Raw genomic sequence first — 11242 nt, forward strand, 5'->3', positions numbered from 1 at the left:
AGTAAAATAGTCATGAAGATTTGAGTGGTTTTCATGTCATATTCAAATGTAAATCCTTTGGATTATTTGGTAGTATTGGTATTATAATTAGTAACTATGAGAAAAATTTTATTCATATTCACGAAGAACATTAAGTAAGGCTTAATGCAAACAACTAAAAATAGGAAAAGTCCATGCAAACTTTCTTATATCATAAAGGAGGCCCAATGTTTTCAGCTTTAGTTCTGAATCTTGGTCATCAATTGAAAATGTGAATAAATAGCTAAACATATACTTTCTATATGTGATAGAAGCAGATCTTAGTTTTTTATTATACTCCCCCCTTTTTTGAGATGGTTGTCCCAAAAAGTGAGAATGTGAGTGTTCATACATGTGTATATGCATAAGAAACACAGACATAACAAGAGAATCCTAGTTATAAGACTAAGATCAAAACCTTTCTACACTAACAATAAGCTTTGCCTGACATCTTAAGGAAATTGAATACTCTGAAAATTCAAATATATTTCCTTATCCCTCAGAACCAGCAAATCATAGCATCCTTATACAAAACATTTCCCTGGATACCCAGCATGAAGGGGATCATGTTTGTGATAGAATAAAAGTACAAAGAAATGAACAGCTTAGATGGGATTGCAAAGCATTTGATACCCAAAGAAGGGATGCATTGTTACCACCTGCCATGTTAAGGGCTTTATTTTTACTACAGGAAGGAATCAAGATTCCAGCTGCAGTGGGGAGGGATGTAGGATCAGCAAGGGAGAAGCAGTAATGATTTTGATTGATCCTCTGCGTATCTGAAAATTTGGAATTTAGAGCTTTATTTATGGATAATTCCCAGGAACTGAGTGGATCCTAGCATCATGCCATCAACTTAAAACCAGAAGGGAGTTTAGAAATCCTTTAGTTTATATAAATGAGGAAATTAATACACAGGGAAATTGATTACTTTGCCCTAGGTCACAAAGTTGGCAGACTCAGGATTTGAACCCAAGTCCTCTCCAAATCTATCCATTTTTCTACAGCATCATTGAGTGATGAATGTTAGATTGACTTTTCCTTGCACGTTTTTGTTGTTATGTTGATTTTAGTGTTTGAGAGTTGGTGGTAATGGGGGAACATATAATGAATGAATCAGTCAGAGTTGTTTATTTTCCAGATTGCATGACAGACCTTCAGGAGGTGCATGCCATGTCTTTTATGGGTGTGAAATCTTGTGAAAGATAGATTAGACTGAAAGATGGCAGGGATGACTACTACTACTACTACTACTACTACTACTACTAGCTAATAATAACTAGCATTTATATTGTACTTTAAGATGTGCAGAACACATGTCATTGCATTTTATCCTGGTAATTCAACACAGGTTTGGAGTATTTGCCTCTTTCACAATGATTTTTGGGTCTAAGATTTTTCTTGAGCATAGTCACTTATTGGAGTTCACACTATCAATGACAGTGAAACACTGAGAGTCATAATGACATCTAACTCTGTGCAGGACTTGGGAACGTGTTAGAAACCTTCCTCTCCTAAATAAGTCTTGTGTCCACCAGAAGACTCAATCAGTGGTGATTTTTGATAATTCTAGCCCCTATTCAGACAGACCAACTGTGCATAAGATAGTATTAGTTTGACTATATATAAAATATGTCAGATACACACACACAAATATATATACACATATTTGAACAGTACAATATTTGTAATGTGTAATAAATGCAATATTATAAATGTAATACACAATATAAATACCTATAGATGTACATGTATGTACCTATAATATAGATCCATATAAAATATATGTATAGATCCATATATGTATAGGTATTTATATATAATACATGATTAAATGAGATTATATTTGTAAAATGCTTAGCAGTGGCTGGCACATAGATGCTATATAAATACTTGTTTATATTTAGTATTATTATATGGATTCATATATAGGTATATATGTATATTGTGTATATATCTATATCTAATCTATAGCTGTATCTATATTACACAAATATCTTTTTGGGGAAGTCTTCTAGAGATAATAATTGAACCTGTTATATCTGACAAGATCACTAAGGGACAGTATGTCAGGAGAGAATTCAGGATAAAACGTTGTCAATACATATATGTACATATACATGCATATGCATATGTATATGTGTATGCATATTTGTGTTTATATACACACTATACATATACATACACACATACTTGGAAGTTAAGAGATGGAACATAACTAGAAAAGGTGAATGGGAAAAGGTAGTCAAATAAATAGGAGGAGAATCCTGAGAGCAGTGTCATAGGAGGGAGGAAAGCATATCTCAGGAGGAGTTAATCATCAGTGTCAAAAGATGTAGGAAGAATAAGGGTAAGGACTCAAAAAAGAAATAGGATAAGATTTTGCAATTACTAATGGAGGTCAGCATGATCTGTGCAATTTATAGTATTAGAGAGTTTCCTAGAACAATGAAAGGGTAAGTGACTATGCCAAGGTAACATAGCCAGTAAGTATTAGAAGCAGGACTTGAACCCAGATCCTTCTGGCTCCCAGGCTAGCTCTTGTTCCATTATACCACATTGTACCTCAAATCTCATTCCTGATACTTAATACCTGCATGATATTTGGCAAGACACTTAATCTCCCTGGGCCTCAGTCTCTTCATTTGAAAAATGAGAAGGTTGGACTAGATGGCTTCTGTGGTTCCATTCAACTTTAGAGCTATAACTTTATGATTCCATAGGACAAGGGCAGGATAGAGACTAGTCCTTGGAAGTGGGTTGCAGCTAGGGGGTACAATGGATAGAGAGTTGGGTCTGGAGTCAGGAAGACCTGAGTTAAAATCTGACCCTAGATACTTAATAGCTGTGACTCTATGTAAGTCACCTAACTCTGTTTGCTTCAGTTTCTTCATCTGTAAAATGAGCTGAAAAAGGAAACAGCAAACCACTCCAGTATCTTTGACAAGAAAACCCCAAATGGAGGGTTTCTGCCAAAGAGTTAGAAATGAATAAACAACAGTAACAAAGCAGATGACTGTTGTTTCTCCCTCATTTTTTGAAGAGGGCCAATGACTTCCCAGGCTGGTCTTGACTTGCATGTGGATTGGATTTAAGTGAGAAAGAGCTGTGCAAAGTCATAAGCTTCAGTCTCTCTTCCAGAGTCATTGAAGACCAAGTTCCTGATTAGAATGCTGGTGTATTGGTCTCTCTGTTCAGGGTACTTGGAGGATGGAGTTCCCTCAGTGAATTGAAGAACGGCAATAAGGGCTTGACAGTACTGGTGGCCTGAAAAGTCCTGTTTAGAAAGAACCCAGAAATTGCCATTTCTGTGTCTCCACATGAAACTACCTTGTTGGTGTTCAAAGGACTAGAAGGGTTAAGAAATAAATAGGAAGAATAAATTATTAATGTTTGAAGAGGATGGGAGTTCCTTTTCATCAGTGCTTATATGCTGCAAATGACAGCTCTGCAGGTTGAAACACTAGGCTTAGAGCAACTTTTAATTTTCTTCTCAGTGTAATTCTTTTCTATTCATTCTTTCTTTAAACTTTTTAAAAATCAGATTTTAGAGCTGTCTACTCTTGATGACCCTGGGGAGAGGAAGAGGTTGAGGGTGTATTTTTTAAGAAATTAAATTGTAATTGGTATTGCTACCAGTTTTGGGTAAGCATATTAATTTATTAATATTATACCTGTAAAGAATTGACCGTGTGTCTCCCTAATTTCTCATGGTCTCAGGCCGAGTGGTAGAGAAATCAGTGAAAGAGCTTCAGCATGCCAGTTAGAGTGAGAAGGAGAAAAGCTCCAAAAGACCCATGCTGTCTCCAAGAGAGACAGTATGTGGTCTCAAGGAGACCCAAGAGAGACAGAGAGACAGAGACCATGTAGTCCCCAAAAGCCAAGAGAAGCCCTAGAAGACCTAGACGGTCTCCAAGGACTTTTTTAATCCTCTTTTGATAGAGGTGGATCATTATACATTAATCAAAGCTAATTGGTTAGCATCATCCTTCACTGAATCTATCTCCTTTCCTTTTGTTCCCTTGGGTTTGTCTCAGATGAGATTTCATGAAGTTTCTCAAGGAGAACTGAACTTTCTGTAAGGGGTGGGGAGGATTAGGAGAAAGGACTGAGGAAGTGAACTCTGGGTCCCCCAAGAAATATACTATTAATGATTATTTTCTCATAAGAGTAAGCAAACTGAAATACACTCTTTGAAAAGGCAGGGTCCCAGAGAAGGATAATTCATCTTTACTCCAATTTGCATCATTTTTAGTGCTAGAGATGGATACCACTAAAGAAAGGTAGATGTTAGGGGAGGATAGATCAGAGTAAGCTTTTTCTTTGAACTCATACTTAAGGAAGAATTGAGTTCTTCCAACCTACCTAACACCTATAAAATAGGACTGATTTTTCTCATAGAATTTTATGGAATATGTTGCATTTGTAGTGGCCCCTAGAGATGAAGTATCAAGTATGGTTCACTCATCATTTGAAAAGAGTCTCTTAACCACTACCATCACAGTACACTCTATGTTGGAGGGTATTCAAGGAAAGTACAGTGAAAGAAACGTTGTTACCTGGGAATTTAAGAAGAAGAAAGAAAAAAAAAAGAAAAAAGGAGGGAAGGTAGAAAAGCCTTTATTAAGCATTCACTATGTGCAAAACACTGGGCTAAACATTGGGTATACAGCTAGAAAAGTAAGACACTCTCTGCTTTCAAGGAGTTTCCATTCTTTCTTCTAAAATAAAACAGCTTATTTTATTTATAAATTCCAGTATTCTTCACAACATGTTTTAATGGTTAATATGTGATGAGAAAAAACGAACAAAGATATCCCACTATTCAGTACATATCCATAGGTTTCATTGAGTTGAGAGCCAATACCAGGGTGTTGAAAATACATTTGGAAATAAAATCATTGACATAGGGGGAAAAACCCCCAACCACATTAGTTTATATTCATTATCTGAAATGCCATCATTCCAAAGCTTAAACATCTTACGAGCCCACAGTATCTTCTACATTGTATAAAAATAGCCACAATCATTTAAACAGCTCACTAATCATTTGTAGGTAGGAAAAAGTTATGTTACTTTCCTTCTGCATTTGCCAGCATTGCCTGTCTTACTGGCTACACCTGTCTGCCTACAGGTTTCTATGAGTTCTACTCTTGGATGGTTATGTGAATATTCATTCCTGTTTCTCTCATACTTTTCACTTCTTGTCAGTAGGTCAACAGCTCTGAATACACTTTAAACAAAATGCCATCATAAGTATATGTCATAAGTGTAATGAGAACAATAGAAGCAAGAGACTTGTACCTTCCATCAATACATTTACAAGATAGTTTGGAATATGGAACATAATTTACAGAAAATGGCTTGAAAGCAGACCATAAAGTAAATGTGATTTGGATTTTTATATCCTTAATAACTCAAGTTCTTGTTCTTTCCCTCCCCTCTGCCAAGCCCTTTGTAGAATAAACATACTTTTTTGAGGGAAGAGGGTTATTGGGGTTTTTTTTTGGTCTTTTTATCTATTGTTAGTGACTATATAAACACACACATACATATATATATGTACATATAAATACAGCTTTGTGTATACACATATATTATGGGTTTTATATATACATATATCTGTAAAATATTCACATGTATATGATAGATGTGCATAGACATAGCTATATACATGTTTTTGAATACACATCTTAGTTGTGTTTACATGTATGTACATACACACATGATACATACATGAATGTAAGGCTGAAAGGTCCAAAACTCTGATTTCATTGTCTTGAGGCCCTTCTGGTGAGGAAACTCCTTCTCCCAATGCAGATCACCAATTAATTTTCAATTTATTAATTTTTTTCATTTTAGAATATTTTTTCTATTTTTCTGTTACTTTCAATAATATGTAAAAAGTTTTTAACATTTGTATTTTATAATTTTTGAATTACAAATTCCCTTCCTCAATTTCTTCTTCCCTACTTGGGAAAGCAAGTACTTTGATACATAGTATATATGTGCAGTCATGTAAAATATATTTCCATATTAGCCATGTTGCAAAAAACCCAAACAAACCAAAGACAAAGAAAAAAGAAAAGAAAAGAAAAAGAAATCCAAACCAAAACAAGAAAAATAAGGAAGATTTTAAAAAGTATACTCCAATCTGCATGCAGACTCCACCAGTTCTTTCTCTGGAGGGAGATAGGATTTTTCATCATGTCTTTTGGAATTGCTTTGTATTATTATATTGTTGAGAATAATTAAACTATTCACAGTTTATCATTGTACAATATTGCTGTTATTGTGTACAATGATCTCCTGGCTCTGCTCACTTTACTTTGCATCCGTTCATGTAAATCTTTCCAGGTTTTTCTGAGACCATCCTGCTCATCATTTCTTATAGCACAATATATATTCCATTACATATTCCACAACTTGTCCAGCCATTCCCCAATTGATTGGCATCTTCTCAATGTCCTTTTGTATATAGAAAAACCTTTTCCTTTTCTTTGATCTTGTTGGGATACAGAGCTAGTGTAGTATTTCTGGGTCAAAACATATGAACAGTTTTATAGCCCTTTGACCATAGTTCCAAATTGCTCTCCAAAATGGTTGGATCATTTTACAACTCCATCAAGAGTTCATTAGTGTCCCAATGTTTCCACACCACCTCCAGGAACTTCCATTCTAGTGGGGGAGACAGAACATATGGAAGGTTTCTGCTGCAAGTCATATGGAAAGGTTCATGATCTATCCTTAGTGTGCAGCATCAAAGCAGACAAATGGTAATACATCTATTAAATGTCATTTCCTAATATGATAAAAATCACATCAGTTTCTGATGCTAAATTCTTTGCTATTTGCTAAAGACTTTAGTTCAAAGAAATTTCTTTTCTTATTCTCCAGGGGCTATAACTGTCTACCAACTTCAGGAGTAATTTCTAGGCTGCATCTTCATAGGTGTTGCTTTCCTGGATGATAGTTATGGGCACTGTACTGAAAGCAATATTATTCCAATGATTTTTGGGTTCAAGGTCCTAGGCTGTCTCTATTAGGATCCAAGGAGAGATGGTCAAGGTATTCATGATGTTCTGACTTATCTGGCACATCTTGTCTTCTGTCTCTCCCTTATTGTGCTTTGGTTCTTCATTTAGGCTGGGTTGTCTGCCTTGTGGGTTGCAGTTGATTGGCAATTAGTGGAGGTGTGGGGCTGGTCCCTTCTCTATAGGAATTGCTTCCCCAGATGTTGGCTTTGAGGGCTAGGCTAGAAGCAGGACCAGTGATTTGGGGGTTGCAGTAATTATAATAAAAAAATGGGGCAGTGTAAATAGGGTGAAAGGCAGCCTGGCATGAGTGGAGAGCTGTTCCAGGAGTCAGGAAGACCTGGGTTCAATCCCCATCTTTAACATAGACTGACTGTGTGACCCTCTCAGTGCTCCAAGCCAGTAACATCAAACTCAGATAAAAGGGGGCCACTAACCCATAAGTAATGATCCCTAATATCTGCATATTAACTTAGTTTTAAAATGTAATGTTATCTATGTTTTATTGTGTTATTATTTATTTTGTTAAATATTTCCCAATTACATTTTTATTTGCTTCAGGATGTACTTAGGATACTGAGGGCTGTATGTGGGCGGTATTGGAGACCTCTGTTCTAGGCAGCTCTTCAAGACTGTCAGTTGCAGATCAGGTACAGAATTTCATTGGTAGAGGACATTTCTTCTTTAGGAGCTCTTTATGCTAATAAAATGAGATATCTGGTCCAAACAGATGGTAAGGACAGAAGACACATAAAATGCATCTTTCTGTAAAAGTCATTAGAAGTAAAGATTATTTGGGAAGAAAACCGGATCATCATGGAATGTGACAAAGGTAGGTAGGTTAGCATTTAGTTTTTATAGAGAGACAATTGACATGGGGCCTTTCATTTGATACTAGGTTTCTAGCCACATGTTTAAGAAACCTTACCTGCTAGATATCTAAACTGCTTGCTAGTGTTTAGTTGCCTGTCTGCCATACCCCTTTCCATAGTTGGGTGGGATAAGAGATCATAGCAACTCTATCCCACGCCATATCCCCATAAATAAATGCTGATTGAATTGAACTGAATTTAGATTTGGTGGCTGCATTCAGGGATATTTATCAGCCACTTTAGGTGCCTTTCTCTATATGCCCAGATACTTCTGGTAAAGGTGTTTGATTTATCAAACCTATATCAGGCCTGATAGAAAAAAATATCAAGAGTATAAAACTCCTTTAAGTATTAACTAATGCCTCCACATGGCTTTATACCATCCTAGATATCCAAAGGATTTCTTCTTTTTTTGACAGAGTTCCTGTGAAGTACTTATTCATGGAACTTAGAGCCCATTTAATTAAGCACTTTTTTTTTTCAACTCTCACATTCCAAGTCTATAGCTATGGGTATTTTTTTCCCTTGTGTCTTATCAATGTTTATCTTCCAGTGTTTCCCAATTGGGTAACTTTTTCTCTAGCTTTATCCTCTTTTTCTATTTTTTTTGGGGGGCAGGGCAATGAGGGTTAAGTAACTTGCCCAGGGTCACACAGCTAGTAAGTGTTAAATATCTAAGGCTGCATTTGAACTCAGGTCCTCCTGAATCCAGGGCCAGTGTTTTATCCTCTGTCCACCTAGCTCCTCCCATCCTCCTTTTCTATTGACAAAAAGAGAGTTTCCTAAGTTTGAAAACTGTAAGAACTATGATCAACACTATAACCATCTATGATTTCAGAGTAATAGTGAAATAAATACACTTTCTACCTCCTAATAGAGAGATGAAGGATTTTGGGTGCAGAATAACACATATGTGCATGTACAATCTTACATACACATATGTGTATTTATACATGGTTATTATGTATATGTACATATACACACATGTAACATTTATATAGACAATATACCTTTACATACACACATATGTATACTGTTTATAGTCAATGAAGGAATTTGTTTTACTTAACTGTGTATTTGTTACAAGGAATTTGTTTTTCTTTTCTCTTTGTATTAGGAAGTAGGAGAGACAGAAAATAAACTTCTGTTAGTTAAAAACACACAAAATAGGCTGGGGAGGTGCTACAGATTTGGATGTTGCATGCACTTTCAGATGAGGTCATGTATTGTTAATTTTGCTTAATTGTTCTTTTATTGCAAGAGAGCCCTTCCAGGTTAGGGCATAGCATGAAAATGAAAATGTTTTTAATGCAAAACCAAAATGGGTCAATAAAACTTTTTGAAAAAAGGAAAGGCACTAGCTGTCAGGATCCACTAGCTGTCTTCCCTCTATCCTCAGTCTATGTCTCTGTGACACAGTGAGGACTCAAGTCTCACATTCATAATTCCTCATTCTTTATCTAGTGACTGACTCTATTGGATCATGTGAGCAGTATTTTCTAAATTCTATTTCCCCATAGAAAAATGAGCAACTATGGGATTCTTAAAACAACAATGACAACAAACAAATAAAAACCAACCTTGGACTGTGCCTTCCCTAGAAATTCTGTATTTGGAGCAATCTTTGTGATATCTTAATCTGCTTGGATATAATGGAATATATGGGCTGACAAAAAGATTGATATGTTCTATCATGTATTATTTTATTGCCTTAATGTCCCTGTGGAAAGAGTAAAACCATATGCAGTATACAAATATGTTCTATATATTCCTAAGGGGACTGATAACATTTTACTAAGTTTGTGTAGACTCAGGGAGTAGGACAAGGTCAGTAAGTGAGGCTAAACAAGCTAACCTAATTGGATAATTCCATACAAACCACACCATCTAGACTGTTGACACAGGGTGACTAAACAAAAAGGGACAAAGCTGGGGAATAAAGGGTTGTTTACTCTATTTAAATCATAGAGAACTTGTTACTTTCCTACTGAAACTCCACAAAGTGGAGGACATGACTATGTGGATAAGCATGGGACTGGCCTATCTCTTGATCCTGCCTGTTGAATAGGTTCAAGTTAATAGCCAATATCAACACTGGACATTTAAATATGAGAATTCAGGGAATCAGAATCTTAGTAAGAAATGACATCAGATGCTATTAAATCCAACTTTTACTTAAAGAACCCCCTTCATAAGACCCAAAACAGTTATTCAACCTTTGCTTACATACCTACCATGATGGAGAATTAATGGAGTCAATCTGTTTCTTCTCATTGGGTCTCTCTATCTTGGGACCACTCACTGGCTCAATCTCATACTGATCACCATGAGGGCTTCAATTTGTTCTGTGTTCCAACCTGGGGGGGATTCACTCCTCCTTAGCAAACTCATTGTATTAATACCAAACAGTCTAGGTGCTTGATTGGCTTAGCCTATTAAGTATTCTTGAATCTTAAGTAGTCTAGCAACGTAGTTTCCTTGATAGTAGGGAATGAATGACTGTACCATAATATCTAGATTGAATCAATTACTTTTCGAGGTATTCCATTCAACTTTTTGAAAGCTCTGAATCCTAAGAAGGTATTGCTTACCTTTATAAAAAATCTGCCTCCTTACAATGTTCACCTATTTCTTCTATTTCTGCTCCTTAGAGCAAATGCAGAACAGATCTAATCTTTCTTTTATTTGATAGCCATTCACGTTCTTTAAGATTGCTTTCATATGTTTAAGGATAAACACTTTAAAATCTCCAGACCTAGTTTGTTTTCTTCTAGAGGGAAATTCTTGGTGGTTTACAGAGGGATAGAAGGCTTAGGGATGCTAAGGTACAGGAAGGTTGAGGGGCCCAGAATGTGGGTTCCTGGGCTGACTGGCATCATAATGAATAACGCAACTATTTAAAATATTTATCCCAGTCTGTATTCAGAAAAGGAAGAGAGTGGCTACGAAGGATTCTCTGGCAAGAACCAGGAAAGCCATGAAGTTGAGTTTTAGGTTTGAAATAGTAATCAGAAAAGCAATCTTAACCTGAAATGGAGGTGGTGGCCCTTAATATAAATACAAATGCTTTGTATTTATATATCCAGAGTCTAACATAATACATAACACAGTAGGCACTTAATAAATGTTTAAGAAATAAATAAATGAACCAGAGAGTTAGAACCAATAGACATTTATTGAGTGTCTACTATGGGGCAGACCAAAAGTCATGAATATTTAATAACTCCTTTATTTTTTTGTTTTTAATTTACGATACCATAGCATCATATACAGTATATATAGGAAATGCATTTACATTACATGTGAAAAATAAAATCT

This window comes from Dromiciops gliroides, chromosome 3 (assembly GCF_019393635.1).
Source record: "Dromiciops gliroides isolate mDroGli1 chromosome 3, mDroGli1.pri, whole genome shotgun sequence".
NCBI classification, from domain to species: domain Eukaryota; kingdom Metazoa; phylum Chordata; class Mammalia; order Microbiotheria; family Microbiotheriidae; genus Dromiciops; species Dromiciops gliroides.